Genomic DNA, 18071 nt, shown 5'->3' with positions numbered 1-18071 from the left:
GAGTACTTATGTAGCAGCAACTGGCTAATAAAGGGAGGATGATGGCAGGTGAAATTGTAATCATGGTTCTGACTGGCCCATCACCTGTTCAGTCCGTTCCAGGAAAGCCTGGGGCAGTGATGGACTACTGGCAGGACTTCTGAAACTTCAATGATTTCCCTTCTTTCATCATCTGGTTGACCATCAGTTTGACTATTGTACCCTTTAGTCAATATGGAGAAATATTGTATAAAATCACATTTCCAAAACTAAGTGTTATCCAATATCAAAAACATGGTCAGAAGATTTGCACAAGGTCAGGATTATATATCTATAATGATGTCACAATTTTCCCTTTCATATTCATGGTGCAGAGTTCTATTTGCAAGGGGTCTTTAATAATCAGTATCATGTGAACTTCTGACACCTTGTTTAAATGTGAAAAGGCTTAAAAATCTCAGGCTGGGACAAAAAAAAGTACTAAGAGATGTCCTACAATGGGTTAAAACTCACCATTGAAATGATGTAAAATGGGTAGGACATTTTTGGGATCATCTTAAGATACATTCTAGGACAAGGGATAAAGGTGGCTGCCCACAAGTTATGTCGAAAGTTGAAAACCTTTAGTAGCATCTGAACATCAGCTACATTGGACCTGCAGTCTCATTATTACATAGTGCTTGGATGAATGACAGCCACTTTATCCTAGATCAGGGGCCTTTTACTTTTTAGTATCATGGGCTATAAAATCCTCTGAATAATATTTTTAGTGATTTAAATGCCTAATATTACAAAGGAAACCACTATATTGAAATAATTATACAAGTAATGAAAAAAGTACACAAACCCATAAGAACCCTTTAACATAGAAATACTCTCCCCTTTATACTTTGGGCTCTAAAGGTTTTGTGCAAAATGTAAGAAACTTAGAGAATCAAAGTCCTGTACCTAAACTGCAGTGATCCAGTAGGTTCAGGGGAGGGAGCTCTGTCTTGATTTTTGTTCAATGCCAGCTATTGATGTCCTTTGCCTGCAACCTTCTTTATGGATCATTATTAAGTAAAATTGCTTTGTTTTCTAACCATGTCTATTTCTTGCAATATCTTGGACTAGCCATCGTCCCTCACAAGAGGTGAGGAATCAATAAACTGCTGGGTTGAAAACAGGTTTTTCAGAAAATTGTGCCATAATGGCTAAAGTGAAAGACTGTGTACCCTTGTCCTGCTCACTACTTCCATACAGCTAAGCATATATCCAAAAAAGAAATGCAGTTATAAAATCCTAAAACTTCTTTTAAAAGGGAGGAGGGAATACAGCAGAGTAAATTAATGAAGTTCAAGCAAAACTGCTAATAAAATGAAGTAATACTATGGGCTAATAAACTTGTGGGAGAAATCTTCACAAGAAAATATATATTTCAGTAACTAGGTTTCAAGAAAGGAGGGAAATAGCATCATATCCAATTACTAGAGCACTTAGAACTGGAATCTAAAGAAGAGCTAAGGAAATTAGAGCTTTGGTTTCTTTTGATAGAAGCTGAAAAACCTTGGTGTAAACTAGCAGACACCCTGAAAAAAAGAATGGAAGGAACTTCTGGTGTATTAGAAAGCAACGATCCAAATAGGGATTAAAGCCAAGCCAAAAGAACAACAAAAAAAATTTAATGTATTTTTATTTTCCCAAATACATGGAAAGACAGTTTTCAACACTCATCTTTATAAAACCTTGTGTTCCAAATTTCTCCTTCCTCCCCTAGACAGCAAGCAATCCAATGTAGGTTAAATGTGCAATTCTTCTAAACATATTTCCATATTCATCATGCTGTTCAAGAAAAATCGGATCAAAAGGTGAAAAGATGTCACAAGGCATCTCACGAATCATACACATCTGGGCAAGAGAGCTTAAAAACTAATGCGATAAGAGCATAAATAAAAGAGCGATAAAGTAGGGATGGCAGACAAGTTACCTAGTTTAAATCTGTTATTTTATATTAAAGAAGCTCAGAAAAATTGAAGGCCTTGAGTAGTAAAGGTCAGAGGAATAATCAAGTACCAAATGGGATTATGACTAAAGCTACAGGGCAGCTGAATTACACAGTGTACAGAGAGCACTGGCCCTGAAATCAGGAAGACCCGAGTGCAAATTCAGTCTCAGACTTAATACTTATTATCCTGTGCAGGTCATTGACTCCAATTGCATTTGCCAAAAAAAAAAGAAAAAAAAAGAAAAAATCTATAATTGCTTTCAAACACCAGGAAAGAGCCATTTCTAAGTCATTCCCTTATTTCGTTCTGGCAAGAGAAGGTTAAAACGGCACGACCAGGTCATCTCTAGCACTTGCTGGTGCTTGGGCTAATTAATAGGAATTAAAGTACAGTTGTTAAGCTAGAAGTTTGACTTCCCCCCCCACTGAGAAAACTGGAAGGCTTCAAATAGTCTACCTAGGTAAAACTGAAGCCTCATGTTGTGTTAGAACTGGAATGGTGAAGATTTAGAAAACTTGGCAGTTTGTGTAGAATCAAGCCCCAAGTTCTTTAGGTTTCATAACAAGTTAAAGTCCGTTCAAGCCTAGTTCTTATGAGATACTTTTAAAGATTTCTCCATTGTTTGGCCAACCTTAGAATTATGGACATATTGGTATAGTGAAGATAGATCACACTTGTTGTACCAATGTTATTGGAGAGATTAAGAACGTTTTTAATGAGCTTTTTCTCGTTAAGAGTCAATAGCGATGAACACTTTTGTTCCCAAGGCCTTCCCTTTCTCCAGCACACACTTAAGTGATGTCACATGCTCAACTGAGGTCACCAATCCCTGTGAAGAAAGCCTGGGGATGGGCAGGAGCTTCTTCCCAGATCAGACTCCCCAGTGAGAAATAAGGGCTGGGAAAGGAGCCTAGGTTCAACCACAGGTCCCCTCAACTTGGATGCTCAGTGATGACGGCATTAAGTATTGGAACAGAGAAGCTGCAGCCTCTGGCCAATTATTTATTAAAACCCTGCCATGCTGATCCCTCGGTAGCAGATTGCTGACCAAGGGCCTCCCCCCTCTCTCCCCCCCAGCTGAGTGAAAGCTGCTCCAAACCTCTCTGGTCTGTGACCTAGCAAAGGGCCACATTTCTCTGTTGTCACAAGAGCTTTTCCTGAGGTAGATAAAAGATGTCCGGAAGGTGGAGGAAGATACTTCTTGGACTCTCCACACAGCTGGATCCTATGGAGAATAGGAAGCAAATAAGCATGGATTAAAATATTTAACTAGCCAACCAATCTGTGCTAAATCCTGGACACACCTCAAGATGATGCTGGGAGGGAGATGCTTTTGTCTCCACTTTACAGGTGAGGAATCAGGTTAAATCACAGACTGGGTGTTGTACAGTGTCTCAGGTCTTCTTGGCCAGGTCTAGAGTGCCATGTCCACTGTACCACCTAACTGCCTAACTCTACTACCTGAAAAATAACAGATCCAAAGTTCACCCAGACAAGATTCAGGAAGGAGCAGAATCTGTGGTCTCAGATGTCAGGGTAACCAGTGAGAGGAATGAGGTCCTGACACAAGAACCTCGGCTTACAGATATCACTGAGGACTTGAGGGATCGAATCAAGCCTGCAGTGGAACTGTGGAATGGTATATATGACTAGGATAAATAAGAGGGGACATGGGGGAACATTGTTTATTAAGATAATGTCGCAGGAGGAAATTCAAGAAATGGAGCAGTTGAAAGCACTCATGCAATTTGATTTTCATCAACTTCCTCCAGAGATTTTAATCTCTCCCACTTAGAATTTTCAAGAGATTTTGAGGTTGAATTGACCCATTAGCCCATGCAGAGATGAATCTCTTCAAACTTAACTAAACCTTTGTGACAACATATAACTCATTATAAGTCTTCTGCTTGAAATGTTTAGGGGGAGGACTTCTCTGTACAATTTTACCACTTGGGACCCTCACCTCCCCCCCCCCCAAAAAAAAAAAAACAATCACACATTAGCTTTACATGAATGTTTCAGAATCCCTATTCTGGATTATCATACCTAAAATGCATGGCTATCTCAATATAAAATTCCTTAGGTCTCGAATCTCAAACGAGATACTATTTGTAAAGCATGGCACAAGGATTGCCATGTAGTTGTTTTTTGTTTTTGAACAGGACTAATGACATGAAGGGGTGACATCTTGACTCCTGCACGAATTGGATTTAAGAGAGATAGAGTTGCATCACTAGTTGAGTCACAAAGTCCAGCAGCTGACAAAACTCCAGATCACTGGCAGGGGCCTGGATGGTCTTGGAATCTTGGGGTCTGAGCAAGCTTGGAGCATTTCTCACACCTGCTTCAGCTGCCTTCATGGCCACTGGAGGAAGGTCTCATACAGGTTTAGACATCTCCCAACTCCCAAAGGAGTTTGAGACCCCTTGGTCAGCTTCAACCTGATTCAGCCTGCTGCTAGGAGACAGTTAAGAACCAGGTGGATGAGCAGCCATGACAGGGTTACTAGTCCATCTAGAACACTCCATAAACCCTGAAATACAGTATACTCTCAAGAAATCTAAGTTCCATTGCATTCCATCCTGTTTCAATCTATATCTTGATAGAACTCTATTTTGTTACTTTGGTGTATTTATGATTTTGTTTTCTGGGCATTCCCATCAAAGTAGATTGCAATCATGATGACTGGTTTTAAGAAGACTCAACAAAGTGGCTGTTATTTATGTTCTCACTTGGTGTAGATAGCTGGTAAGGGAACCTGTGAAACAAAAATCATTTTTGTATGTGCTCATCGTTCAAGGGGCATCCCGGTTCTGCTGTGGCAATAGGGAAAATTTTCTTGGGGCCATCAAAAGGAAACAAACCTGACAGCACAGGGAATGATGAGGACCATTATCTACTGCATATATTCACCTGAAGTCTGTTTTTAGTAACTTTTCTAATATCCGACAGGTTCTCCATAGGCTCAAAAATGCTGTTTCTGATGAAACTAGGTCATGACTAAGTTATTGCCATCAGCTATCCGCTGCAGTGGGATGTAAACTCATCTTTCCATATAGGCTCCTTGCATTCATTTCCAAGATGACTCGTAGCTGAGCAGCTCTAACTGGGACGATATGTACAGTATCCTGTTCCCACATTTTTTTTTCCTACTAGGTCTTTATATATTAAAAACTTAATTCCACATAGTTTGTAAATTTTAGTAGGGGCAGGGTATATAATAAAACTCACCTGAAAATGTCTTTCTAGATTTTCACTTTATTTAATTCCTATTTGTCTCAGTTCTTCATCTATAAAACGGGGACACTGGAGAATGAAATGGCAAATCTCTCTAGTATCTTTGCCAGTTAAACTCCATACTGTCCGTGAGGTCAAAGAGTCAGACATGACTATGATTGAATAGCAACAAATTTTTGCAACCTGTAGCAATGTTGCATAACTTCTCTCATGCCCTTGAATGCTCTATATTGATTGTCTTATTTTTTGATTAGCAAGTATCTGCTTTTTCCCTTCCAACTCTGCCATCTCTTCCCACTAGAAAACTTGTAACAAATAAGTCAAGCAAAACAAATTGCCCCTTTGTGTTGAAAAGTGTGTGTGATTCTCCACATTAGGCTACTACTTCTCTGTCATGAGGTAGATAGCATTCTTTATTATTGATCATCTGGAAATTGTTGCTCATTATGCTGGTCAGAGTTCTTAAGCTTCATAATTACTCATTTTTACAATATCATTCACTTCCCTCAGTTGTTTTATAAAAGACTTCCCAGGCTTCTCTGAAGCCATCTTTCCTCATTTCTTGTATAATAATATTCCATCACATTCATATATCATGATAGACTCCATAGTCATTAGGTATTTGCCACTATGGAATGTTTATATCTTCATACCTCTAGGTCCTTTTCTTCACTTGGGGCAAAGAGTTACTAGTAGTTATCTCTGGTTCAAAGGGCATCTACACATTAGTAAGTTTGGGGTTACAGCACCAAATTGCTTTCTAGAATTGACCATACCACTTCATAGTTCCAACTGTGAATCAGTGTTTCTGTTTCCACATTGTCACTTTCCTCTTTTGGCCAATTTTTGCCAATTTGATGGGTATGAAGGGAAACCTCAGAGTGACTTTGATTTCTATTGGTCTAATCATCAGTGAATTGGAACTTTTTGAAAATATAAATATGGCCAGATATAACAAGTTTCATTTGATAAAATTAACTTGTGAGTCGTTCTAGTCTTGGAGATTTTTCTTTGGGAGTTCTTTCATGGCTTGTTCAGTTTGTTTGAAATCTGAGTATTTGAATTTGGAAAAGGGGGGCAAACATTCATTTATTTCATCTAAGTTGTAAGTTTTATTGTCAGATATTAGCAAAAGTATATCTATTAATATCCTTTTTCCTACATTTTTGGGGAATTCTTGGTTTTTACTTTCTTCTTTTTACTCAAATATCTAATGGCTGATTTCTTTTATTGTGTAGTATTTTAAAATTGGTTTGTTTTCAAGATGCTTTTAAAATAATACTGCCAAATTCCTTGATATATTCTTTCCTCCAAATTTTGGTCAATTATTATTTCTATCATTTGTTCTTTGATCCACTGGTTCTTTAAAATTGTTATCTAGATTTTCAATCCTTTAAAAATATCTTTATTAAATATAATTTTTTTTTTGCATTGTGGTCAACAAAGAATGTGTTGAATAATATTGCTTTTCTGCATGTTTGTGAAGTTTTTGTGACTTAATAGAGATTGAATTTTGTAAAAGTGCCATTCACTGTAAAGAAACACACGTAAGATTTTCTGTTCCTATAGTAATTATCAAATGTCTACCATATCTAACTTACTTTAAAATTCCATTTTCATTTTTTTTAAGATGTCTTGCTCTGAAGGGTCTCCCCAGTATTATAATTTTACAATTTCTTCTTGTAATTAATTTAGCTTTTAAGTATCAAGATACTATGCATATTTGGTGCATGTTTGTTAAATATTGATACTGAAATAGCATTGTCTATGTTATCTTTCAGTAAAATATAATTTTCTTATCTTTTTAAATTGAATCTTTTTTTTTTTTTTTTTTTTTGCTGTTGCAAGTTGAAATCATAAATGTTAAGTCCTGATTTTTTTTTACTTTAGTTTATGTTCTTTTTGAGGTTCCTTTTAGGAAATGATTAGTGAATTTTCTACTTCAAACTGCTCACTTGCTCTAATTTGCACATTTCTCTTTCATAATTTCTTCTGGGAATTCTGACTGATCTTGTGGGCAAGTTGTTTTACTGATGTGAGTTCTGAAGTTTTCTTTTGAGTTCATGTCTTGGGTATCTAAGTTATAAAACTCTTTTTTGTTTTGCTCATTCTTGGGGATCAGAGTATTCATGCTGAAGCTTTTCTTTGTCTGGTTTCTGAGACTCAGATGCCTTCTTATCGAGGAGCCAAAATGATTGTGCCAATCCTCCGCTCCTTGCCTGAGGATTAGTCACAGACTTCCCTTTGTCCTGGGATTGGTCTCTCCCCACCAAAGGTTAACACCCCTTCACTGGGGGCAAGGGCAGTATCTCTTGTGACTGTTGTGGGCTAGGTTGTATAGCTACATGGTTAACTTCTATTCTACTATCTTGGATGATTTCCATAATTCTGGTGGCCATTCTAATTAGAGTAAGGCAGATAGGTTGTACAGTAGATAGAGCACTGGATCTCAAATTAGAAGGGCCAAATTACTTAAGTATTTTTGGCCAAGATCTTAAATGGGGACAGGAAGAGTTCAATATGACTGAAATGATTGAACAATAAGATTTTACTTTTCCCCATCTTAACCAATCTTATGGAATGATGCACTACCTCAAGAGTTGTTTTAATGTGGATGTCTCAAATTAGTGATTTAGAGCATTTTTTCCATATAGCTACTGATGGCTTTGATTTAATCCTCTGAAAACTTCCTATTCATATCCCTTGACTATTTCACAATTAGGGAGGAAATGACTCTTATTCTTATAAATCTGACTCACTTCCCAATGAATAAATTGGTATTTACATCAATTGGTATTGCCCTAAAAGACATCTTTGACAAGACTGACCTGGTTTGATAAATGGAAAGCACAGCACAATGTTTAGAAAGGGCAAAGACCCCAAAAGGTTGGGGTTCCAGACTGGTGTTGAGAGATGTCTCAAAAGCATTTGCAGGCTTTGATCCATCTCCAAGTCAAGGGGCAAAATTTATTATAACTGTAACATCAGTTAAAGCGGAAGTTAGCAAAGAACCAGGAGCAAGAAAGTAATTTACAGGGAAAAGTTTGAGAGACCAGGAGCTGTCACTGATATGCTAATTTTATGGCTTAGAGATAGAGATGAGGAATGGTCTGGTGCTGTTGCAGTACCCATAATTCTCTGGGCAGAGCTCATGGCGGGAGGAGGTGTTTTTAGGCCTGAGATGTCACTAATTCAAGTGGCTGATAACTAATTTTGTTATGCTCCTGTGTCAATTTTAAGCACCTCATCATTGTTGCTCATTAATGAAATATATCATCTTTCACTACATCCTCCCCAAATGCCAGGGGACATTTGGGTTACGACTTCATTGTCCCTAAGAGCTGCACCACATCGTATACACACAAAAGACAAAAACGCCATTAAAGGAGGGGAATAAGGAAAGGCTTCATGTAGAAAGTGGAATTTCTCCAGGGCAGGTGTGAAGAAAAAATTCATTCTGGGCAGAATTGGAAGCTGGAATAGAAATTTCCTCCTGAGTCACTGGAATCCATGGCAAGACCTTCATGTAAACTACTTTCAATAAAAGTGAAATGTTTTCTTTGTAAAGTGCAGATTAAACCTGATATTAATTTCTAGCAAAATCTATATATTACATATTTATATATGTTATAAATATATTCTATAGTTATATAATTATATATAATAAATATATTGCATATATTTTAATATTTTATTTTTTATGTTATATATGATTATGTATTATATTTTATCAAATATATATATTTTATTGTGATGACCACGTATTTTAAAATCAGCCAGAGTCAAGAATTCAGGTTAAGTAAAAATCTTCGATCTTTATTCTTTGTGGAGATGAAAGGGGATGGCGACAGGACTGTGTGCAGCCACAACAGGAACCTGGCCAGCAGTGTCTCTCCCTGCCTCTCTTCCTCCCCTCTGCCTCCACCCACCAAAATTGTCCCTACGTCATTTCCTATACAACACATCAGAGCTTGCACAAAGAGTGCACGGGGGCCATTCTTTCTCCAAGCATATATATTAATAGAGTATGGTCCAATTACCATTTAGCCTCACATGCTTGGAACTTCAGTGCATCAACTCGAGCTTCAGCCCATTACATTTTATGTATTATGTATTATAAAATATATATATTATAAAACTTATACAGCACTATATTATAAAATAGATGGTTTTGAAACACCAAGAAAAGAAAATAATATTCACTACAACCTAGCAGAGGTTTGAGAAGGACAAGTGGTTAAAAAAAATCTACCACTACCAGCTTTTTTGACTTCTCTATTCATATCTCGGCACCCCGGCCCGGCGCTTTGCCCATAATAATAGTGGACATTTATTTAGTGCTTCAAGACTAAAAAGTACTTTTTATCTCACTCAATCCACAAAAATCCTGTAGAATAGGTGCTATTATTATTTATTTACAGATAAGGCATCTAAGCCTGAGAAAGGTCAAGTGACTTTTCCAGTGCAACACAGCTGATTCAAAGTCCAGCCTCCAAGCTTTCTTTAGTAGATGCTCAACAAAGGTTTTCCGAGTCCTTCCTCCAGGTCAGACCTAGGGAGCCTCAAAAGGAGAAGGAGAGGGATTTGTGAGAGGGAGAAACTCAAAACAGCACTTTGCACATGGCTGGGGTTCAATAAATGACCATCAAATGGAATTAGATTCAGATTTAAGAATAGGAAGAAATAATGGGGAGCAATAATAATAAATGATAGGATGTGGGGAACAGGGAAAGTGAAGATGGAACATGACTTTCTCCAAGACTAGAATGAAATGGGAAGAGAAAAATTTGTTAATGTGGGATCATAAACTTCCAAGATGCAGGAAGAACTCAAGACACAGACTGCTGGGGAGGCTGCGACATGAAAATGTTCTCTGTCCTGTTGCTGTTCAGTGAACGATTCTCCGTGATCCCACTTGGGGTTTTCTCCAAAGACACTGGAGGGTTGGTCACTTCCTTCTCCAGCTCATTTTACAAATAAGGAAACTAAGGCAAACAGAGAGAAGTGACTGGCCCAAGGTCACAGCCAAGAAGTGTCGCAGGCTAGATTAAGCTCATGAAGACTCCATGTCCAGCATTACTTGCTGTTCCATCTGACTGCCTGACATGAAAATAGCTACAAGCAAAGCATTAAAGAAAGGTGCAATCTGAACAGTGAATTCCTGGAAGAGTTAAAGGAGAAAGAGTGGAAGATAACTTGGGGAAAGAAATGAGAGAAGTGGTATGGAGGGAAGATGGCAGAGGAGGTCAGAAATTCCCAGGCTCTCCAGATTCCCTCCACAAACCAAAGAAAACCATCACGAACTGGGTACAAGAAGCAAAAATAAAGAGGTAACACAGGTGTCCTCCTAAGACAAGTTAGAGAAGCTCTGAAAAGACAGGGCTTCTGGGTTGAATGAAAGTCAGACACCTCCCCTGAGTCAGAGACTGCAGGCTCGGGAGCAAGTCTGTTGGAAGCCGGGAAGCTGCAAGGCCACACTGAGGCCACAAGGGATTTTGCCTCCAGAACTTTGATCTACAGAACAGCAGACAGTTTGGGGGTAGGGGAGGGGGAAGACTGAGGGACCCCCCACTGTTTCCAGAAGCCAGACTGCGTGTTGCTGACCATACCTGCCAGGTAAGCACAGCACCTGCAGGGAGCAGGTATGGCCAGGGGACCCCAACAATGGCTGAGGAGAGCAGAAGAGTCCTTGAGGTTGGACCTGGACAGAATTCAGAAACAAGAGTAAGGAGGATGTGGGGCCTAGGGCAACATTACCCACAATCTGGGATTAAAACTTGATAATAATAAGCTGTATATATAAAATAAATAATATTAAACAAAACAAATTAAAAATAAAAATGAGTAAGTAAAGGAAAAAGATCCTAACCATGGATAGCTAAAAAGATCTGGGTTTATATTCAGAAGAAGACTTAGGGAAAAAAGCCATTCCTACTCCAAAGAATAATGACAACTGATCCAACACTCCCTTCCCCCCCAAAAAATCAAACAGACCAACCCCAAAACAATTCTTGGAGGGACTTAAAAAAGGCATTAAAAAATCAAGTAAGAGAAATCAAGGAAAAAATAGGAAATAAAGGCAATCCAAGAAAATTATGAAAAGAAAGTTATCAATTATAATCTCAGAGAAAGTTATGGTTAAAATAGATTTAATTAAGAAGAGATAAACAGGGCAAGTACATTTTGATAAAAGGTACCATAAACAATGAAGCATTATTAATACTGAACCTACATGCACCAAATACTAAAGCATCTAATTTTTTTTTAATAATTATAACTTTTTATTGACAGAACCCATGTCTGGGTAATATTTTACAACATTATCTCTTGCACTCACTTCTGTTCCAACTTTTCCCCTCCCTCCTTCCACTCCCTCCCCCAGATGGGAGGCAGTCTTATACATGTTAAATATGTCACAGTATATCCTAGATATAATATATGTATGCAGAACTGAACAATTCTCTTGTTGCACAGGGAGAACTGGATTCAGAAGGTAAATAACCCAGGAAGAAAAACAAAAATGCAAACAGTTTACATTCATTTTCCAGTCTTCTTTCTTTGGGTATTTGCAAATTTTTAAAAGAAAAGTTAAATGAATTACAGGTGGAGATAGATAGTAGTACTATAACAGTAGGGGACTTTAATTTTTCCCTCTCAGAATTAGATAAATCTAACAAAAAATAAACAAGATAGAAGTTAAGGAAGCAAATAAAATTTCAGATAAGCTAAATATGTTCGATATCTGGAGAGAACTGAATGGAAACAAGAGAGGAATTCAACTTTTTCTCAGCAACTAATAGTACTCTTACAAAGACTGATCATATATCAATATATAAACACTTTATACTTAAAAGCAGAAAAACAGAACTATTGATGGTATCCTTTTCAGTTCATAATGCAATAAAATTATATTTAATAAGGACTATGGAAATATAGATTAAAAACTAATTGGAGATTAAACAATCTAATCATAAAGAATGAGTGGGTTAAAAGGACTATAAAACTGTGCATACCCTTTGATCCAAACAGTCTTATGCCTGGATCTGTATTCCAAAGAGATCATAAAAGAGGGAAAAGACCCACATGTGCAAAAACATTTGTAGCAGCTTTTTTGTAGTGGCAAGATGAGTAGATACCCATCAGTTGGGGAATGACTAAATAAGTTATGGGATATTAATGTAATGGAATAGTGTTGTTCTACAAGAAATGATGATCAGGATGATTTCAGAAAAGCCAGAAAAGACTTAACACAAAGTGATGCTGAATGAAGTGAGCAGAACCAAGAGACAGTATACACATAGCAACAGCAAGAATGTGCGATGATCAACTATGACAGACTTGGTTCTTCTCAGTGGATCAATGATCCAAGGCAATCCCAATAAACTTTAAATAGAAAACGCCTTCCACATCCAGAGAGAGAACTATGGAACCAATGTAAATCAGCATATGCTATAATCACTTTTTTTTCTGTATTTTTTCTCTCATAGTATTTCCCTTTTGTTCTTATTTTTCTCTCCCCAACATGATTTATAAATAAATATGTGAAAAAGAAATATGTAATATTCTTCTCTAAAATTTAAAGTTCTCTAGGAGATTTCTTGGGGGGCTTCTGGGAGTAGCCTTCCCTTCAGTTCATAGTAGTCCCCCTAAATGCAGCCAGGTAGTAAAGTCCAAGTCCTTTATTGTCTCCTTCAAAGTCTTGTTTCTTCTCCTGGGACCCCGTTAGCTTTAATAGAGGCCTATCTCTCTCCTTGGTTCCAAGAGCTTAAGCTGCCTTCTCTGGCTTGTGAATCTCCTTGACTGAATCCTGGCTGAGACTCAGAGCTTTTAGTGGACTTCCCTGAGAGCTCCTTCTTATATATGCACTCTTAAAGGTGTAAATCTTGTGGAATTATAGTAAGTACTAAACACATGTAAATTAGAGAATCATTATCTTATCAATTCCACTGACTTGACACCTTGTAAGAATCCTAACAAATGTACACATATAATCGAACAAACAATAATGATACACTGTTTTTACAGGTAACTGGGGATAATAAACTTTTTAAAAGGGGTGGGGGAAAGAAAATTTTAAAAAGGTTCACACTCCCAAGTTTTAAACAATGACCTCATGGGATTGTAGATTTATCATAGAAAGAGAAGTGAAAGGTATTGGAGGCAAACCTCCCTCATTTCAGAGGCAGGAAGATTGAGGTTAAGTAACAACCAAGATCACATCAACAAAATGTCTAAAAAAGAATTCCAACTCAAGTTATTTTGCCCCCAATTCTAACACTTCCTGCTTCACTGAACATAAATACTTCCTGTCATAATCATATTAATTTACCTGTTCCCTTCTCACTCACCTAGACAGAAGCTCCTTGGGCCTTTTGGCTTCAGAATTCTGGGCTCCTCAAAACTGGGGATCAAATCTTCTTTGTGAATTGTAATTCCTGGACACAGGGAATGGAATAAAGAATGGATGAGTATAGAGAGAAATGTACAATTTAATCCTCTTTAGGGAGAGGGGACATGCAAGCAAGGACCAATGGATCCCAAGGACTCTTCAAAGACAACTTGGGGGTAGGGAGATCATGCAGCCAATTGGGAATTAGAAAATCACGTCTTTGTGTTTTTCCTTTAGATATGAGTATATTCCATAACTTGAATTATCTGGAAATTAGAGCCAACTAGTAATTCAGTAATGAGAGCCTTGGACCTGGAGCCAGGAAGACTTGAGTTCAAATCCATACACTTAGCAGTAGGGTGCCCCGGGCATATAATCTGTTTGCCCAGTTTCCTTCATTGCAAAATGGGGATAACATTAGCACCCCAAACCACAAGGATGTTGTGAGGATCGAATGCAATCATCAAATTGTAATCATCAGATTGATATTAGAAATGTTTGCATTCTTGAATACAGATGGTAGGTACTTTGAAAACCATGAACTTTTGGCATTTGAATTACAACTCATTTTGAAAACATCATGGACCATCCACAAATGTTCTATAAAAACAGACCTTATATGAGCCTTTCATTGCAATACTAATTCTGCTTTCTGATGTTTAGCTCATATTCTACTAAAATTATTCTTCTTTTATTTGGATTTTCAAAGGAACTGGTTCACAACTTGATTGAATCATTCCAGAGTTCCTGTGGGAACCCAGCCTGAGTGCCAATGGTAAAAAGAATACGAAACTACATTTCATTAGCTGACAGAAAAATAATATTTCATAGCTAATAATTCATGTTGTTACATGGTTTATTGGCCTTCTCCTTCCTCAAAAAAAAAAAAAAAAAGAATTGTTGAGTTTTAAAAAACCCTTAAAAATCAGATAAGAGAGGTATGAGAAAAAAACACAAGAAAATTATAAACAATTGGAAAAAGAGGCTTTTTTAAAAACTCACTAAAAATAACTACTTAAAATTAGAATTACTTAAAGAGAAGCTAAAGACTTCATAAGACATCAAGAAATACTAAAATAAAATCAAAAGAATGAAAAATTAGAAAAGAATATAAAATATTTCATTGGGAAGAAAACATCTGGAAAACAGATCAAGGACAGATAATACGAGAATTTTTGGACAACTTGAAAGTTATGATCAAAAACAGAGTCTAGACATTATACTTGTCCTTAAGTTTTAGAACTAGAGAGTAAACTAGAAACTGGAAAAATTGACCAATCACCTCCTGTAAAGAGATCCCAGAAATAAAATTCACAGGAACATTTTATTTAGTTAAATTAAAAAGCTCTCAGATCAAGGAGAAAATACTGCAAGCATCTAGAAGAAAATAATTCAAATATTGTGGAGTTATAGTCAAGGGTAATGCAAGAATTAACAGTTTCTACATTAAAAAAAAAACAAAACAGCAGAAGTAGCAATTGTGACCTTAGGCAAAATTGAATAAATTAAAAGAGATAAGCAGAGAAACTTCATTATGTTAAAAGGTACCACAGAAAATGAAGAAATATCAGTATTAAACAAATATGACTCAAACAATATTCAAATTTATAAAGGAAAAGGTATTGAATTGTAGGCAGAAATAGATAGCAAAACCACAATAGTGGGATACTTAAACTTTCCCAATATTAGAACTTGATAAATCTATCCAAAAGATAAATATGAAAGAAGTAGATGAATAGACTCTTAGGATAGATAATGTTAGACAGCTGGAGAGAACTGAATAGGAATAGAAATGAATATCTTTTTCACAGAAGTACATGGAACCTTTACAAATATTCACCATATCAAAAGATAGGAACAGACAATTCTCAGATGAAGAAATTGAAACTATTTCTAGTCATATGAAAAGATGCTCCAAGTCATTACTAATCAGAGAAATGCAAATTAAGACAACTCTAAGATACCACTACACACCTGTCAGATTGGCTAAGATGACAGGAAAAAATAATGATGATTGTTGGAGGGGATGCGGGAAAACTGGGACATTGATGCATTGTTGATGGAGTTGTGAACGAATCCAACCATTCTGGAGAGTAGTTTGGAACTATGCTCAAAAAGTTATCAAACTGTGCATACCCTTTGATCCAGCAGTGTTACTACTGGGCTTATATCCCAAAGAGATTATAAAGAAGGGAAAGGGACCTGTATGTGCACGAATGTTAGTGGCAGCCCTCTTTGTGGTGGCTAGAAACTGGAAAATAAGGGGATGCCCATCAGTTGGAGAATGGCTGAATAAATTGTGGTATATGAATATTATGGAATATTATTGTTCTGTAAGAAATGACCAACAGGATGATTTCAGAAAGGCCTGGAGAGACTTACACGAACTGATGGCTGAGTGAAATGAGCAGGACCAGGAGATCATTATATACTTCAACAACAATACTAGATGATGACCAGTTCTGATGGACCTGGCCATCCTCAGCAATGAGATCAACCAAATCATTTCCAATGGGGCTACGCCCAGAGAAAGAACTCTGGGTGATGACTAAAAACCATTACATAGAATTCCCAATCCCTCTATTTATGCCCACCTGCATTTTTGATTTCCTTCACAAGCTAATTGTACAATATTTCAGAGTCTGATTCTTTTTGTATAGCAAAATAACGGTTTGGTCATGTATACTTATTGTGTATCTAATTTATATTTTAATATATTTAACATCTACTGGTCATCCTGCCATCTGGGGGAGGAGGTGGGGAGTAAGAGATGAAAAATTGGAACAAGAGGTTTGGCAATTGTTAATGCTGTAAAGTTACCCATACATATAACCTGTAAATAAAAGGCTATGAAATAAAAAAAACAAACAAACAAAAAAACAAATATTCACCATATATTAGGAATAAAAAATTTAGTCAAATGTGAAAATGTTAAATGAGTCCTCTTCAGATCATAATTCAATAAAAATTACATTTAATAAAGGATTATGGAAACATAGGCTAAAATTATTTGGAAACTAAATAATTTAATCTTAAAAAGTTATTGGGGTCAAAAAACATAGAAACATTCAGTAATTTCATTAAAGAGAATAACGATGACACTATATTTCAAAACTTGTGGGATATATAGCCAAAGCAATGCTTAGGGGAAACTTTATATCTATAAAACCGTACATCAATAAAAGAGAAGAAAAAAAATGAAAGGAATGGGAATGCAACTAAAAACTAGAAAGTACAAATTAAAAATCACCAATTAAATACCAAATTGGAAATCCTGAAAATTAAAGGTGAGTGTATTAAAACTGATGTAAGAATAACACTGTATTAATAAGTAAAGTTAGGAGCTGGTTTTATGGGGGAAAGAAACACAATAAAATAAACTATTGGCTAATATTTTTTAAAAAAGAAAACCAAATCATTAGTATTAAAAATGGAAGAGTGAATATATCACTAATGAAGATGAGATTAAAGCAATTAATGGGAGTTATTTTGTCCAATTACATGCCAATAAATTTAACCTAAGTAAAATGGAAAAGTACTTACAAAAATATAAACTATTCAGGTTAACAGAAGAAACAGTTTCTGATTAAATATATTTTAGAAAAAGAAAATAGAACATTTTGAAGAACAAAAGGTCAAAAATATTAGAGGAGTTAAAGGGGGAAAATGTAAAGGAAAAAGGTCTAGCAGTATCAGAACTCAAATTATAAGATAGTAATTATCAAAACCATCTGTTATTGCCTAAGAAAAAAAAGTAATTATGCATTTTATTATTGTTTGGTCGTTTCAGTTGTACTTCATTCTCCATGGCCTCATCTTGAGATTTTCTTAGCAAAGATATTAGAGTATCTTTTCTTCTCCGGCTCAATTTACTGAGAAGGAGCTGAAACAGAGTTAAGTGGTGTGTCCAAGGTGACACAGCTAATAAGTACCTGAAGCTAGATTTGAACTTGGGAAGATGAGTATTCCTGATTCCAAGTCCAGTGCTCTATCCACTGCAACCTACCTGCCCCAGACATAATAAACCATAATAAATGACAAATAGCAAATGTTTTGATAAACCCCCAAATCTAGGATTTTGATATAAAAACTTAAAATTTGGTAAAAACTGCTAGGAAAACTGGCAAGCAATCTGGCAGAAGTTAAATGTAGACCAATAGTTACACTATTTACTAAGATAAGATTGAAATGGTTATATAATCTAGTCATAAAGGGAAATATAAGAAAAACATAGCAAAGTGGAAAACATAGCATATCAGATTTATGGACGAGAAGAATCTGAGACAATAAAAAATTTGGCTTTACCCCTGGTGACTCTTGTGGTGATTACTGAACTGAAAGGAAGGCTCCTCCCAGAGATCCCAAGAAAACTAAACCAGAGAACATTAAAATAATAAATTGATTAGGGACTATGAGAAATTATGGCATATGGAAGCTACAGAATATTATTGAGAAGTAATAAATATTAGGATTTTAAAAGA

General features: G+C 36.3%; 1 long non-coding RNA gene across 1 annotated transcript; it reads right to left on the bottom strand.

Moving 5' to 3' along the window:
- Positions 1-1726: 1726 nt before the first annotated feature.
- LOC116422911 lies at positions 1727-17936 on the bottom strand. Its single transcript, XR_004233424.1, has 3 exons — positions 17896-17936; positions 13550-13636; positions 1727-3189 (listed from the first exon to the last, which is right to left on the bottom strand). It is a non-coding gene; the product is annotated as an uncharacterized LOC116422911 (long non-coding RNA).
- Between the last annotated feature and the right edge of the window lie 135 nt (positions 17937-18071).

Source organism: Sarcophilus harrisii, chromosome 3 (assembly GCF_902635505.1).
Source record: "Sarcophilus harrisii chromosome 3, mSarHar1.11, whole genome shotgun sequence".
Taxonomy (NCBI): domain Eukaryota; kingdom Metazoa; phylum Chordata; class Mammalia; order Dasyuromorphia; family Dasyuridae; genus Sarcophilus; species Sarcophilus harrisii.
Note: the sequence above shows the minus strand (reverse complement) of the source record. Positions and strands in the feature narration are given on the sequence as shown.